This window comes from Olea europaea, unplaced genomic scaffold, assembly GCF_002742605.1.
Source record: "Olea europaea var. sylvestris unplaced genomic scaffold, O_europaea_v1 scaffold644, whole genome shotgun sequence".
Classification (NCBI taxonomy): Eukaryota; Viridiplantae; Streptophyta; class Magnoliopsida; order Lamiales; family Oleaceae; genus Olea; species Olea europaea.
Genome location: NW_019264809.1, coordinates 316,630 through 332,733, shown reverse-complemented (window position 1 = coordinate 332,733; position 16,104 = coordinate 316,630). Strand labels below are relative to the sequence as shown.

The window sequence follows — 16,104 nt, the reverse complement described above, 5'->3', positions numbered from 1 at the left end:
TTATAATACCTAAATGCACATATTCATTTAATTCTATTTTTAAAGCAACAAATCACTTCCTAATAGGTAATCGTTATGAAGTTTATCCCTATTATTCTCACGTTCCTTGTAATCAAACCACTCATAAATAATTGAAATAATTGAAATTACCGTTAGTTTCCTCGATGCCTAAAGTACACAATAACACATTGTCATCCATCAATCAACAAATCATCATTTTGTCTTCCACAATTTCTTATCATATAGCATAAACATACACCATTATGATTTCTATTGTCATCCCATATAAATGGCCACAAATCACCACAAAATTTTGATGACACTAAAGACCATTTGGCTTCAAAAATAATTAAAATTCCTCACTGATTATCACCAATCACACATTATATCATTTCCCTATATTTATCTTGCATGCTATAACTAAAATTTTTCCTATGTACACATAAAAAAAATCATGTAGTTCTACAAATAAATTGATAATTAAGTGATTGTAACATCTATAACTTCGAATGCCCGTAAAATCATCACAATCTATTCAAATCTTAATAGGTTACACACACATAGTTCCAACCCAACAACTTATAACATTTCCAACCATCGGATCACTACAACTACCACACTTACATACTAGTCATTTCTAAATCTGTAAAAAAAAAAAAAAAAATATCTATCATTTTTTGTTCCAAACATTCGAGTTAGAGAGCTTGTGATTTCTGCCACCACGACATGTAAACATACCTACTGAACATGCACGAACCATAAAAATTTTTAAAACCATGACACGACTGGTCCCGAATCACCCTAGTGGACCCGAAATGTGGCATGCGCTGATAATAGATGCTGACTAGATGTCAAATCCATTATCAAGGCTCACTATTAGTTACTACAAGATATGCAATAAAGTTAAATGTTTATAAAAACATAGTGCAATGGGCCCAAAACTTTACTTTGTGGTTTAATCATATTTGACTCATATCCTTCAACACGTCGTGTGGCTCTAACTTTGAAATCACCAAGCTCCTCAAACTACCAAAGACCAATATTCCCTGTAAAAATAATTTTAGAAAAATATGAGTTGACAATTTGGTGAGTGAAATAGTTCGCAAAATAATCATACTTTCTCCTTTAAACATTTTTATCAAACATCGAGTTCGTATCATTTAATATTTCACATGATAGCCTCGTACAATTATAGAAAAAAAGTGAGACATACTCATATCACTGTAAATATCATCTCTTAATCACGATATAGTCATCAGCTAATATCTATACAATCATCTCATCACATGTGATCCATCAAAAATGTACTCTCTGGCTAAAATCTTAAATCCACCCATCAGGCAAGCACTTTTGCCATAGGCCTTTGGGCCCCTCCATGATGAAAGCGGGTCTCAAAGACCTTTGATAATCAATTATAGAACACGGTCAAGGCCCCTCAGTGAACTATATGTACATGGTCACAACCCCTTCATCCCCAGTCGATCCCTCAGTGTAGTATAGAACACGGCCAAAGCCCCTCTATGAACTAGAAGAAATATATAATAACGGGCACTTTTCTGGTCGATCTCAAGATCACATAATTCACAATGTACCATATACAATAATTGAAAGTCCACATGTATCATAATAAAAGATATATCCATAATAACCATATAATTCGAACACATAATTGCATATACTTTGATAATATACTTAATTTATAAATACTTTAAAAATATTTATATTTTTTCACTCACTAAATTATAGGCTTCAAGCTAATTTAGACATTTTGCTTTTGGAATATCCTCACAGCCTCAATCCTGAAATAACAATAAAATTTTATTAATTCAAATTGGTTATGGATTCCCAAATACTCATCTTACTTCTATTCCTCTATTTCTTAATCTTTATTTCTTTTCTAGTTCTTCCTTGTCTAAAAATATATAACATAACCAATTGGGCAGCTTCTATCAAATCCAGTTTGTTTCTTTTATTTCCCTACCAATCAATGGAAACACCCATATATTTAGTAAGTTTCATATTCGATTTACTGAAACCAAAACCCATCACAAAGCCTTGTTCAAATTAAAAAGAAGCCTAAAAGATAAGTCCAGGATTCTTATTTTATGGAACCCAAACGGCCACTTGTTCACATATAAGTTCCCCTCCCCCCATCCAGCTGTCTAAAGCAAAAATTCATCCTTAACACCAATATAAACCCATATAATTCAAGTAATTAGGAAATTATGAATACATAATCCAGGATTAAGGTCAAGAACATCAAACCCATTTCACTTTTATCTCTCGTTTCTCACAACTTCAACCCAAACATGCACATCATCTATATATTTTAAGTATAGACAGGTTGCTAATCAATTTCTCTAGCTAAGAGCATCAATTTAATTATCTTAATCCCTACTTATATAACTTCCATATCATTTATTTTCACTAAGCCACAAGTCAAAAGAAACTATAGAACAGGTTCCTTAAATCTCATCACCCATCCATAAATCTTTCTTTTTCTACCATCTACTAAACAATTTTTTATTTTAATTGCACCACACATACAATAAAATTCCATAACCATAATTTAAAATAGTCTACCTTGCTAACTTCAAATTTAAGCAAAGTTTCCAAAATTCAATTAACATATTTTATACTTACCTCTTGAAAATAGAATAAAGAGAATTAGTGAATGAAAGTTGAAAACCAACACTTATTCCTTCCTTTCCTCTATTTTTTTTTTCTCCTTCCTTCCTTCTCTCATCTCTGTTTCGATTTCTTTCCTCTGTGCCTGCGGCTTCTCCCCCCAAATGAAACAAAAGGGAATCCTTATCCTTCATTATAAATGGATAATTATAATATAATTGCAAGTCAAGTCCCCAATCTTCATATAATGTTACATTTTGTCATTTTACTTCTAATATTAAGAAACTAAATCCATAACTTCCTTTTTTTTTTTGTTTAACTTTTCAATTTCAATTAATAAAGGTATTACACATATAGTATAAACATAAAATACAAGAATATAAACATATTTCATATTCCATCAAATTCTCATCAACCTCCAAAGCTCGCAATACCTAAATAAGCATAACCCTTTTCATTGATCCTCACAGCCACTACGACTGTTGCTGCTACTTCCCCTGGATGCGCAATCAAATTAGGATCATTCAGAAGCTTTGCACACTGCACACATAATCCCTTCATTTATTCCGAAGCTCTGCACTAAGTAATATTCACGGAAGAATCATTCCCAGAACTTGCACTATCCGCTGTTAATTCAAAGGTGCCATTGAATATTGTTAAGTTCTCACCCGAAGTAAAATTTTTAGTCACATTAATTGCAATGTAACAACCTGAAAACGTGCACTCTATATTGATGTAAAATAACTTTATTAGGTGAAGTGGTGGTGGAACAAAACCCTTCTATTTGGCTGGTAGTGTTCGGTGTTTCGACTACTCCGTCAAGTGTGTGTGACCTGAAAAACCTTTGGGCTTCCTCCCCGTTCTACCTCCGGTGTGACAATTAGTTTAAAGACTTGGAAAAGATGAGATTCGAATTCAGATGACTAAAGAGTGAGAGAGAGGGATCCCTTTACCCGTGTCACATCCGGGGGTAATTATATATATTGGGAGCGGATAACCGCTGGGCGGTTGTGATGCCACATGTCCCACGTTGGCATTCCCACTACCCCCACGTTCTGAGTGGGGGGGCCTTTAACTTCCTGCTTGGAGGTTGTGCCCGTATTAACCACCATGGGACCTTGTCAATTCACTAGAGGTTTTATGGCTAAGTATTTGGATAGGCAATTCCATGCCAGTTGAAGACTTCGCGTAGAGGTAGAACGATATCTTGGGGTAGTGGTAGAGCGCCCCTGGGAGGTGGTCAATGGCCTCGTGTAGTGGTAGAGTGCCCCCTAGGGGTAGTGGTAGAGCGCACCTGGGGGGTCAATGGTTGTGCATGGTGGTAGAGCACCGCTTGGAGATAGTAGTAGAGCACCCCTTAACGTTCGATGGCCTTGCATCGAAGTGCAGCGATCCATCTTGCTTGTCTCCGAGGGTGGCTTCTTCTACCAGCCTATATCATTAGCCTCCCTATCCCTTGTCGATGTTTTTGGTAAGGGGTAGCAATTTTCTTTATCTGGGTTGGTTTGAATTTTTTTTTTCAAATGATAAATGAGTAGTTCGCATTAACAAGTCTAGCAATGCAATCGAAATCAAATAGCAATTTTACTGTAAACATGGCACTCCATCAATGGTCCTAATGTTGGAGGGAATTTCCCCCCAAAAAAGTTTGAATTCTTGTGTCTATAAAAAGGGGGGGTGATTTTTTCTTCAAAGAATCACTTTCATTTTCTCTCAACTTCCTAGGCTTTTTCCCTTCTAAGGTAATTTTCTCTCTTTTTTAATCCCAAGTCTTGCTTTAATTTGTTCTCTTCATCTTTTTTTTTTTGTTGCCATGTATAAGACTATTCTTTCTTCTCCTTCCAATGAGAATAGTGATGGGAGGCGCGGTGACTCGACCGGACCTTCGTCGGAGGGTACCGTCACCCAGCCTCTTTTGAACTTCGTGTCCCATCCAGCCCCTCGACCTGACTCGCTAGTGACTCGTCCCCTTCGTCCGGTAGATCTCTTTATGACATTGATAGTGAAATTCATTCAATTGATTCTCAGGCATTTGTCCCAAATTCCCCAAAGAGGCACATTAGTTTTACCAAAATTCCAAATCAAAATTTAGAAATTGGGTGAGACCCGACTGGTGAGGTTGTCCCCCTAGATATCCCAAAAAGTTATAGTCTCTACAATTCACCACTTAAGTTGGAAAAACGTCTAGGTAAGTATGACCGGGTTGATGATTACGTCTATAGAGCCCCCGGTCCTAAAGAAAGACTCCCCGGGTCCGATCCCCGCGAGGTAGCCATGTACAAGGATATTATGGACAGGGGTTTTCGGTTCCACATTTTCATCCCTTTTTTGTGTCGATTTTTAATGAGTTCCACCTTACTTCTAGTCAAATTAACCCCAAAGCGTGGAGAAAGGCGTTATATTTCCTATATGTTTGTCTCAAAAGGAAAATATCACTTTCCATAGACCTTTTTAGGTGTGTCTTCGAAATGCATGAGCTAGTTCAGTGTAATGCATTCGTCTATTTTACCACTAGCGTTCCTTTGAAATTTCCTAAATTTAGAAATTCAAATAGCGGATGGAAGTCCGGGTTCTTCTTCGTCCGGCATTTAGCAGGTCAGTTCTCTTTTAACACCAATTGGCGACACCCTAAAATTCATCTTTTCAATAGCCAAGTAGAAGTTACCCCCTTTCTAAAAGCTCAAATCCAAGAGTTGGTTGATGTACTGCCTCTCACGCCTGACTTAGGATCAGTCTTGACTATGAAGAACATGTTGATAGTGGGGATGAGCCATCCTACTGGTAGGTTGTTTCCGTCGATTTTTTTTATTGCATGCACACACGTTCACTTATTATTTTTTTGCTTTTAGTTTTTCGGGACTGATAAGTTTGGATGTATGCATACAGATATGGACTTTGATCTTGATGAGATATTGAAGACCCTGCAAGGAGGCGATGAGGGCTCTGCTCCCGTTGATGGTAAGCTTTTGTGTTCACTTCCTTTTTTTTTTTTTTTTAATACCCTCATGCTCTTCTACCTTGCGATCTTAACGGATTCTAACTTACATGTGTAGGGGACAGAGCTTGATCTTGAAGGGATCATGGATTCCATGCCCGACCAGGGGTAGGGGGATGAGGCGATCCATCGCCTATCACTTCAAAGAGAAGGACGGCGGTCGACCAAGGGGAAAAGTCTCGGGCGATCAACGAGACCTCCCAACCTTCAGACGAGCCTCATGAGGTGGCTCCAGCTCCTAGGCCGGGTGCTTCTAGTCGTGTATTGTGTGAGTGCGAGGATTTACTTCCCAACTTCGGGTTTCCTCCCACCCGGGGCTATCATGAGATGGGGGTGCTCAAGTCTTTGGTGACTCCCGCTCGTTCTAGAGCAGTTGCAGGGTGTAGTGTAGATGACATTGAAAGGGCTACAGCTGTTTATCTCCAGAGGGTACGTTTCCAATATCGCATTTTCTTTTATGTTGGGTCCTTCCTTTTAAGCTTGGTTTTAACGCTTGACTTTTATTCTACCCCCTCATTTCTTAAGTGGAAGCCCTCCAGACCAGACTTGCTAAATCGAATCGCCGCCTAGTCTTGAAGTTGAAGATTCTTACTGAAGAAAAGAAAAAGGAGGCTCATCACTACAAGAAAAAGATATCCTCCTTGAGGAAATCTCTGGAGACGTCGGATGCTCGAGCTCGCAAGCAGGAGACGGAGAACGACAACTTGCATTCTGTTTTGGCTTGTGCTCCAGAGGAGGCGATTGAGAAGTATAAGACCTCAGCTAAGTACGCCAAAGATCTCGAGGTATTTGTGGAGCAGTATAAGACGTCGTCTGATTATGCTAAGGCTTTGAATTCATATAGGGGGAAGGCGATGGCAGCTTCTATCAAACTCTCCAAGGAGTGGATTATGGCCGAGCATCCTTCTATAGACCCCTCTGGTCTAGATAGGTTTCTTGCACAGGGCAAGGGGAAGGAGAGTGGAGCACAGCCATCTAGGTCACTTGGACGATCATCACGAGGTGGCAGTGGGGATGTCTCCCCTTCGAGCTGAAGCATTTCTTAGTTGTTGTTTTCTTTGTTAGCTTTTCCTTTTTCGTGTTTACTTTTGTTTAGTCTCATTATCTCCTACTTGTCCGAGGTGTGGGCAAGAATTTCTCATATGTATAAACACATTTTTCGTTTACGATTATTAGTATTGAGTGCATTGTTCCTTCAACTTGCCGTCTTTCATGTCGTCCTACTTCTTTTTCTTTTCACTGTTTGATGGTACGGGGGAATGGCTATCAGAGTTTAGTGGTCGATGGCCCTAGCCAATTTTAGCCTTGTGTTACCCTGTGCCTAGCCGCGTAGGCTATGTCGACTGTCGGGAAAGGGGTCTGGCGGTTAAGGGCCTTAGCCAATTTTTGGCTTGTTAAGGCTCTCCGCCTAGCCGCGTAGGCTATGTCGACCATCAAGAGAGGGGTCTAGCGGTTAAGGGCCTTAGCCAATTTTCAGCTTGTTAAGGCTCTCCGCCTAGCCGCGTAGGCTATGTCGACCGTCATGAGAGGGGTCTAGCGATTAAAGGCCTTAGCCAATTTTCGGCTTGTTAAGGCTCTCCGCCTAGCCGTATAGGCTATGTCGACCATGTGTTTTCATGGGATGAGGAGGAGTCTAAGACTGCGTATCAGTATAAAAATACTTGGATTCATGAGCTCGGTAGGTGCACCGAGACGTCCCAACTAGGCTGGCCCTTCCTTAGCGCCCTCATCACTTGTTACTACCAAGGTTTTTCATTGAATAAACAAATGCCACTAAGGGTGCCTCAGTGAGGCATTACATAGAGAGAATTAACAAGGCAATCTATCTACTGTATTTACAAAAGCGTAGTCCATGCGTCTATTCTAAAATCTACTGGTAGTATTTTTTGAGATGCTCTGTGTTCCACGGTCTACCCAGTGGTTGTCCCTTCATGTCTTTCAAGCTGTAAGCCCCCTTTCCTAGGCTACGGATCACTTCATATGGGGCCTTCCAAGTTTGGTCTGAGTTTTGCTAGGGGGTGTCATACTGTTGTCGCGTCTCTTAACACAAGGTCCTTTGGTTGAAAGATTCTTGGTTTCACTCTCCGATTGAAGTATTCGACGGCTCTCCGTTCATAGGCCATCATCTTTATTGTCGCCTTTTCTCTTACTTCTTCTAGTAGGTCGAGCTCTTCCCTAGCCGTGGTGTCATCTGGTTGTCTGACTTTCATCTTGCCTGTCTCACTTAAAATTTCAATTGGGACTACGAGTTCCATCCCGAAGGTTAATCTGAATGGCGTCTCCCCGGTTGGCTCTCTTGGAGTTGTGTGGTATGCCCACAGCACATTGGGAAGCTCGTCTACCTAAAGCCCCTTCTCCTTTTCCAATCTAGTCTTCAGATCCTAAAGAATGATTCAGTTGGTCACTTCAGCTTGCCCGTTCGATTGTGGGTGAGTGACCAAAGTCAATCTATGGTTGATGTGGTAACTTGCACAAAAAGCCTTGAAGCTATGATTGTCAAATTGCCTGCTGTTATCTGTCACCATTACCCTGGGTATCCCGAATCGGCATATTATATTTTTCAATACAAAACCTTGTACTTTTGCGATCGTGATGGTTGCAAGTGGTTCTGCCTCTACCTACTTGGTGAAGTAGTCGATCGGGACCAGCAAAAACTACCTTTGCCCCTTGTCTAAAGGTAGAGGACCTAAAATGTCCATCCCCCACTGAAAAAATGGGTACACTCCAAATATGGCTGCCTGTTGCTCAGCTGGGACATAGATCAAATTTCCCTGTCGTTGACATGTGTCATACTTTCTTACTAATTCTTTGGCATCTCTTTTCATGGTTGGCTAGTAGTAGCCTTGCCCAAGAATTTTGAAAGCAAGGGATGTTGTCCCTTGGTGGTTACCACAAGTCCTAATATGTACTTCAATTACTATCTCTTTAGCATCTGAGGGTCGTATGCACTTCAGATATGGCATAGTGAAACCCCGCTTGTAAAGTTTCCGATCAATGATGGTGAATGAGGCTGCCCGAGCTCTCAACCTTCTTGCTTCAAAGGGATCTTCCGGTGTTTTATTCTCTATGAGGTATTTGATTAACGGATCCATCCAACTTTCCTCGTACTCAATATTTTTCACCTTGACCCAGCATTGGATGCTAGGTTGCTGTAAGACTTGCACATTCGCTGTTCGTGACAGATTTCTTGGGTTTGCCGATACGAGTTTTGCTAGCGCGTCTGCCCGCTCATTTTTCTTTTGTGCTACCTTTGTCATCCTGAAGCTTGCGAACCCCCTTTGCAGATCCCTTACTTTCATTAGGTAGGCCGCCATCTTCCCATCCTTAGCCTCATATCCCTCGACACCTATCCAACTATCAACTGTGAGTCACTGTAAACCTCTACCGAAGACACCCCCAGCCTAGCTGCCAGACCTAGGATTGTGATTACTACTTCATACTCAGCATCATTGTTAGTGGCGGGGAACTCGAAGCGCAATGAGTATTCCAATTCATCGGTGTCTGGTCCAATCATTATGATTCCTGCCCCTGACCCTTCTGTATTTGAAAAATCGTCCACAAAAACCTTCCAATTTGTCTTTTGCCTTTCTGGGGGTTCTACTGGGGTTGTGAGCTCAGTAATGAAGTCTGCCAAAGCCTACGCTTTGATGGTGATCCTTAGCTTGAATTCAATGTCAAATTCACTCATTTCAATTGCCCATTTTAGCAGTCTTCCGAATGTCTCTGATCGATGTAGGATTTGTTTGATGGGTTGGTCGGTCATCACTTGTACCATATGGGACTGAAGGTAAGGCCTCAATTTTCTGACCGTAAAGATCAATGCGAGCACTAGTCGTTCGGCCAGACTGTACCTTGTCTCGGCACCTTTAAGGACCTGACTGACATAGTAGACTGGTTTTGTGTCTTTGGGAATTCTTTTACGAGAACTGCACTGATTGCCAGTGGGACACTGCGAGGCAGAGACATAGTACGTCCCTAGGTGTCAAGGACTGCAGCTTTACTTAGCCTCTTGACATTATCGCAGCCACAGTTTGTCCAACTTTGACCACTCTCAGAATAGAGAAGGAGCCTATCAAAGCACCCGTAGCTTTCAGGAAAACTATCCTAATAGCCGTCAAGAAAATTTTAACGACAGCAATAGTAACAACTGGAACAAAGGAAAAGCAAAAGAGGGCCGAACTAATGCCACTCCCAAATTGAAGTGCTTTTTATGTGATGGACCTCATCGGGTGTTGGAGTGTCCTCAAAAGCGGATGGTGAATGCATATTGTCAGTTAGCAAGTAGAGGGTCAAGTTCAAAGCAAGAGGCCCTACAGGCTAATTATCATAATGAGAATGACTCTGAAGAGGATGAGGACGTAGCTGGGGCATTTTCACATCTTTGCAACACAATGTCACATCGGGTTGCTAAAAAGGATGATGTCCCATTGAAAGAGGCAAAGATGGAAGAAGCGAAGGCTCGAATTTGTAGGGCCAAAGGCTTAATGTACATTGATGTAAAAATCAATGGGAAGCCAATCAGGGCTATGGTGGATACAGGTGCTACCCATAACTACCTTGCATGTACCGAAGTAGAGCGGCTCAGACTTGTTCTAGAAAAGGGTAGTGGAAAAGTCAAAGCAATCAACTCCGCTGCTCAACCAATAGCTGGAGTGGTGAAATCGGTGTTGATCAAAGTAGGTCCTTTCGAGGGAAGGACAAATTTATCTGCAGTTCAGATGGATGATTTCAAGCTTATTCTAGGATTAGAATTTCTTTGGGATACTAAGACAGCAGTGTTGCCATATTCCGATTCGTTAATGATGATGGGTAATAAGCCGTGTGTCATCCTACACAGGTTGGGAGGATGGGCGAGAAGAGTATCTTAGCCATGCAATTTAGTAAAGGTTTCAAGAGAAATGAACCCTCTTTTTTGTGCACTCTTCAATTAGAGGAGATCGAAAAAGCAAATGGTGCTATTCCAAAACCCGTTAAAAGGCTTATTCGAGAATTTGAGGATATCATGCCGGAAGAATTACCAAAGAAATTACCACCAAGAAGGACGATTGATCATGAGATTGAACTCATTCCAGGCGCCAAACCTCCCGCCAGGGCACCATACCGTATGTCTCAGCCCGAGCTTGAAGAGCTTAGGAAGCAATTGGGAGAAATGTTGGAGAGTGGAATCATTGTGCCTGCGAAGTCGCCATACGGAGCTCCTGTATTGTTTCAAAAAAAGGCCGATGGTTCTCTTAGAATGTGCTGCGACTATCGAGCCTTGAACAAGATCACTGTAAGGAATAGCTATCCTATCCCACTGGTTACGGATTGCTTCGATCGACTAAATCAGGTGAAGTATTACACAAAAATTGATCTTAAGTCCGGATATTGGCCAGTTCGGATTAAAGAGGGAGACGAAGTAAAAATTACAGTGGTAACCAGATATGGAGCCTTTGAATTTAATGTGTTGCACGCTCTAGCAACATTTTGTACTATGATGAATCAGGTACTTCACGGGTTCTTAGATGATTTTGTCATGGTGTACTTGGATGACATAGTAATCTACAGTGAGACATTGGAGGAACATGTCCAGCATGTGAGGCAAGTTTTTAATCGGCTACGAGAGAGTGACCTTTATGCTAAGCCGTCTAAATGCTCATTTTCTCATACATCTATCAGTTTCTTGGGTCACATCATTGAACAAGGTAAAATCCGCATGGATTCGAAGAAGGTTACAGGTATCAAAGATTGGCAACCACCAAAAATCGTACATGATGTACGTTCATTTCTTGGGTTATGCAATTACTATCAAAGATTTGTGAAAGGCTACTCAGAAATTACACTGCCACTTACTGAATTGACAAAGAAGGATAAGGATTGAGATTGGTCATCCCAATGCCAAGCTACTTTTGAAAGGTTGAAGAAGTCCATGTGGACAAACCCAATTTTAGCCTTACCGAATATGGCTAAACCATTCGAAGTTCATACAGATGCTTCAGATTTTGCCCTTTGTGGAGTCCTCATGTAAGAAGGACATCCGTTAGCATATGAGAGCCGGAAGTTAAACCAGACAAAACGTCGTTACTTAGCACATGAAAAGGAATTGTTAACAGTTGTCCATTGTCTCAGAGGATGGCGTCACTATCTGCTTGGGTCTCCATTTATTGTGAAGACAGATAACACTGCAGTTAGTCACTTCATGTCCCAACCAAAACTATCGAGCAAACAGGCTCGTTGGCAGGAATTCCTTTCAGAGTTCAATTTTATGTTAGAGTATCGTCCCAGCTCTAGTAATCATGTTGCTGATGCTCTTAGTCGATGGGCCGATTTAGCTGCCATCTGCTCTGTAGCTGCTCTTTCAGGGAGCGCAGTCTCCACGAACACTAGAGACCAAATTCGGGCACTTATGGAGAAGGACCCGGCTACCCAATATTTGGTCGACCTCATCAAGCAGGGTAAAACTCAACAGTTCTAGCTCGATGGAGAACTAGTGAAGACAAAGGGAGATCACCTATATGTTCCTAAGGGTAGAGATCTAAGGAAATCACTAATTACAGAATGCCATGACATAATTTGGGCAGGGCATCCTGGAGAGGAACGCACTTGTGCACTATTGCAACGTGTATACTACTGGCCTCAAATGCGGGACGACATTGCAACATATGTAAAAACCTGTCTTATTCGTCAGCAAGATAAGGTAGATCATCAAAAAAAGGCGGGCTTGTTGGAGCCCTTTTCTGTCCCATCCCGGCCATTCGAAAGTGTATCGATGGACTACATTATTGGGTTGCCAAAAGTTGAGGATTTTAGCACTATCATTGTCGTGGTGGATCGTCTATCAAAATATGAAACTTTCATTGCAGCGCCTAAGTATGTATCTGCGGAAGAGACAGCTCAACTCTTCTTCAAACATATTGTCAAATACTGGGGGTTGCCTAAGGACATCGTCAGTGATCGAGATTCTCGTTTCACTGGCATATTTTGGATTGAGTTGTTCAAACTTCTTGATTCAACTTTGAGCATGAGTTCTAGTTTTCACTCACAATCTGACGGACAGATGGAGTGCTTCAATTCTATGCTAGAAGAATATCTTCGGCACTTTATCTCTACTTCGAAGAAAAATTGGGTAAAACTTTTGGATACGGCCCAAATTTGCTTCAATGCCCAAAAGAGCTCTTCTACCAATAAGAGTTCTTTTGAGATTGTTACTGGCCAGCGACCGCTACTCCCTCATACAGTGGATATCGAATGAAGTACCAAGTCCCATCAAGCAAAGAACTTTTCTCAAGAGTGGTAACGAAATATTGAAATTGCTCTGAGTTATCTTGAGAAAGCTCAAAAATAGTATAAAAAGGCTGCAGACCTAAAGCGTCATTTCATTGAATTCAATGTTGGAGATCTAGTAATGGTTAAACTTCCCGACAGAAATGTTTACAAACCAACAAGAGGGAAGGACTCAAGATTGTCGCCAAAATACATGCACCATTACCCATCGTGAAGAGGATTGGAAGAGTTGCATACAATGTTGAACTCCCTTCATGGTGTAAAATCCACAAGGTCCTTCATGTTAGTGTGTTGAAGCCATGCTTTGCGGATAAGGAGGACACATCTAGAAATGAGCCAAAGCGACCTATATTTGAACTGAAGAAAGCTGAAAAGAAGGTTGCTGAAACTATTCTTGACCATTGAATCACTCGAGCTTCTAGAAAAGATCATCAGGAGTACTTGGTCAAATGGATGGGATGCAACATCGAGGAAAGTACTTGGGAAAGAGAAAAAGATCTCGGAGCCTTCAAACCATTAATTGAAGCATATCATGCATTGATGGCACCGAGGACGTCGCCAAAACAAATGGGGGTGAATGTCGAGGACTACAGCTTTACATAGCCCCTTGACACTATCGTAGCTGTAGTTTGCCCAACTTCGGCCGCACATTGTAAATATTACTTCAAGTTTGAGTTGTAATTTTCTTTTCATTGTAATAGTTATTTTAGTTGTAAAATAGCTCTGATATTAGTAAATGTTTAGTATGATTCCTCGTCTTTTAAACGTCTACTCCTGTCACTTAGGTTTTTGTTCAGAATGCTATTATAGGGGGTATTAGTCATTCAAAAATCTTTCAAACTTACTGGTGTCCGCCCCCTGCACCAGCATTTGTAATTTTCTGCTTTTATCAATTGTAATGTTCAGTTTTCATCAATCAATGTTCATTTACTTTCAGTGTATTCAAATTCTCTATTGTAAGCTTTCTACAAAATTGCAATCAAATTTTCTTTCGTCCCGACGTGACCGAGAAAAGGCGGAAGGTAGTCTAGCGGAGCAGACTACTGTCGCACGGTGTCCCTTTCTGTGCTAAGAAGAAAGGCACCCTGTGAAACCAGGCATGGGCTGGTCAATATGGGAGGCTGCTGTAGTGACCTCTTCAAGGATTCCAGCAACTCCTCACACTCTTGAGTCCACTCAGAATTTGTAGAGCCCCCAATGGCTTTAAAGAAACGGTAGCACTTATCTACTACCCGGCTCATAAAACGGTTAAGGGCTGCCACATGCCCTATTAGTCGCTGGACCTCCTCCTACTAGTGGGGCTTCTCATTTCAAGTATTGCTTGTATCTTGTTGGGATTCGCCTCAATACCTCGTTGCATGATCATAAAATCCAAGAACTTTCCACCGGCTGTAGCAAAAACACATTTCTCGAGGTTGAGTTTCAGATTATTCTGTCGGGCTATATCGAACACCCTCTGCAGATAGGCTACATGGTCGGCGGCCTTAATACTTTTTACCACCATATCGTCGACGTAGGCTTCTATGACATTTCCAATCAACTCCTGGAAGACCCTATTCACCATCGTTTGGTAAGTTGCCCCTGTATTCCTCAGGCCGAAAGGTATGGCAGTGTAACAGTAGGTTCCAGAATCTGTGATGAACGATGTCTTCTCCTAGTCATACTCAGCCATAAAGATTTGATGATACCCTGAGAAAGCGTCTAGGAAGCTGAGCCTCTCGTGACTCGATGTCACGTCAACGAGGAGGTCTATCCGTGGGAGTGGGTATGAGTCCTTAGGGCATGTCTTATTCAATCCGGTATATTCAACGCACATTTCACTTCCCATTTGAATTTTTTACTAGCACAATGTTGGCTAACCATTCGAGGTACCGTACCTCTCGGATAAAACCTGCTTGCAATAACTTTTCCACTTTCGCCCTTGCTATTTCTTGCCTTTCGGGGGCGAGGTTCCTTTTCTTCTGCTTCACTGGTTTGGCTCCAGGTAGGAATCCGAGGCGTTCTGAGCGAGTGCTGGGCTGACCCCGGTGATATCATTTGGGCTCCATGCGAAGACGTCTAGGTTGTCTGACAGACACCTCATCAGCTTCTCTTTTTCGTAGAGTCCAACTCGAACTCGATGCTGACCTCTCGGCCCTCCATTATGGAAATCTTTTCGATCATGTTAAGTGGCTCAATCCACCCTCTCGGAGGTTCGACTTCTAACATCATGACTGATGGGGCTTTTCTGACTGATATACTATCGACATAACATTTCCTGGATGCTTGTTGACCCCCTCGGCACACATCCGACTCCCCTGCTGGTTGGAAATTTCAGGACTTGGTAATAGGTCGAGGGGATGGCCCTAGTCACGTTGAATAACGGCCGACCATAAATTGCATTATGGGCCATGGGGGTCTTAACGACTAAAAAGCTTGCCACAATTACCACAGTGGTCGAATATGTGCCTAGCGTGATCGGGAGCTCCACAGTACCTTTTGGAATCACCGTGGCTCTTCTAAAGCCTTGTAAGGGGGTGTTCACGATTTTTAACTTATCAGGTGGGACCTTCAGGCCTAAAAAAGTGTCCCAGGTGAGTACATTTGCAGCACTTCCCCCGTTGACCAATACTCTTTTGACATCAAAATTAGCTATGTCACCTATTATTACTAGGGCATCATCATGGGGGTGCGCCACGCCTACCAAGTCTTCTTCGTCAAAAGTGATGCTTTGGCTGAACCTTGCCTTATTTTGGATGGAGCAGATCCCGAGAGAGCGGGCGTAGCTTTTCTTTGTCGAGTTTGAATCTCCCCCTCCTGCTAACCCTCCTGTAATCATGTTTATCACTCTGGCCCTAGGTGGGGAACGATCCTCCATCTTTGCTTTCCCCGGTTGTCCTTCACATACCTGCCCAAAAGGCCCCGCTTTAGGAGGCGCTCGATCTCTCCTTCAGTTGCAGGCACTCTTTAGTATTATGCTCGTGATCCTTGTGGAAATGACAATATCTGCCTTGGTTTCTTTTGCCAGCTGGCATTACCATGGGTCTCGCCCATTCCAGCTCTTTCATGTCTTGTATTTCCATCAATAGTTTGGCACAGGGGCTGTTCAAAAAGGTGAACAACCTGGACTCCTCTCGTTTGTGCCTAATTGGCCGGTCTTAGGCGGCCTCTTTCACCAATTGCTTACTCCTTGGTCTATTTTTGTTGGCAGGTCTTAGCTCGTCCCCCGCCTTGTGCTT

At 42.0% G+C, this 16,104-nt stretch overlaps 1 long non-coding RNA gene across 1 annotated transcript; it reads right to left on the bottom strand.

Annotated features, from left to right (window-relative positions):
- Positions 1-457: 457 nt before the first annotated feature.
- On the bottom strand, positions 458-2,784 carry LOC111390056. Its single transcript, XR_002701845.1, has 2 exons — positions 2,644-2,784; positions 458-1,046 (listed from the first exon to the last, which is right to left on the bottom strand). It is a non-coding gene; the product is annotated as an uncharacterized LOC111390056 (long non-coding RNA).
- Positions 2,785-16,104: the final 13,320 nt, after the last annotated feature.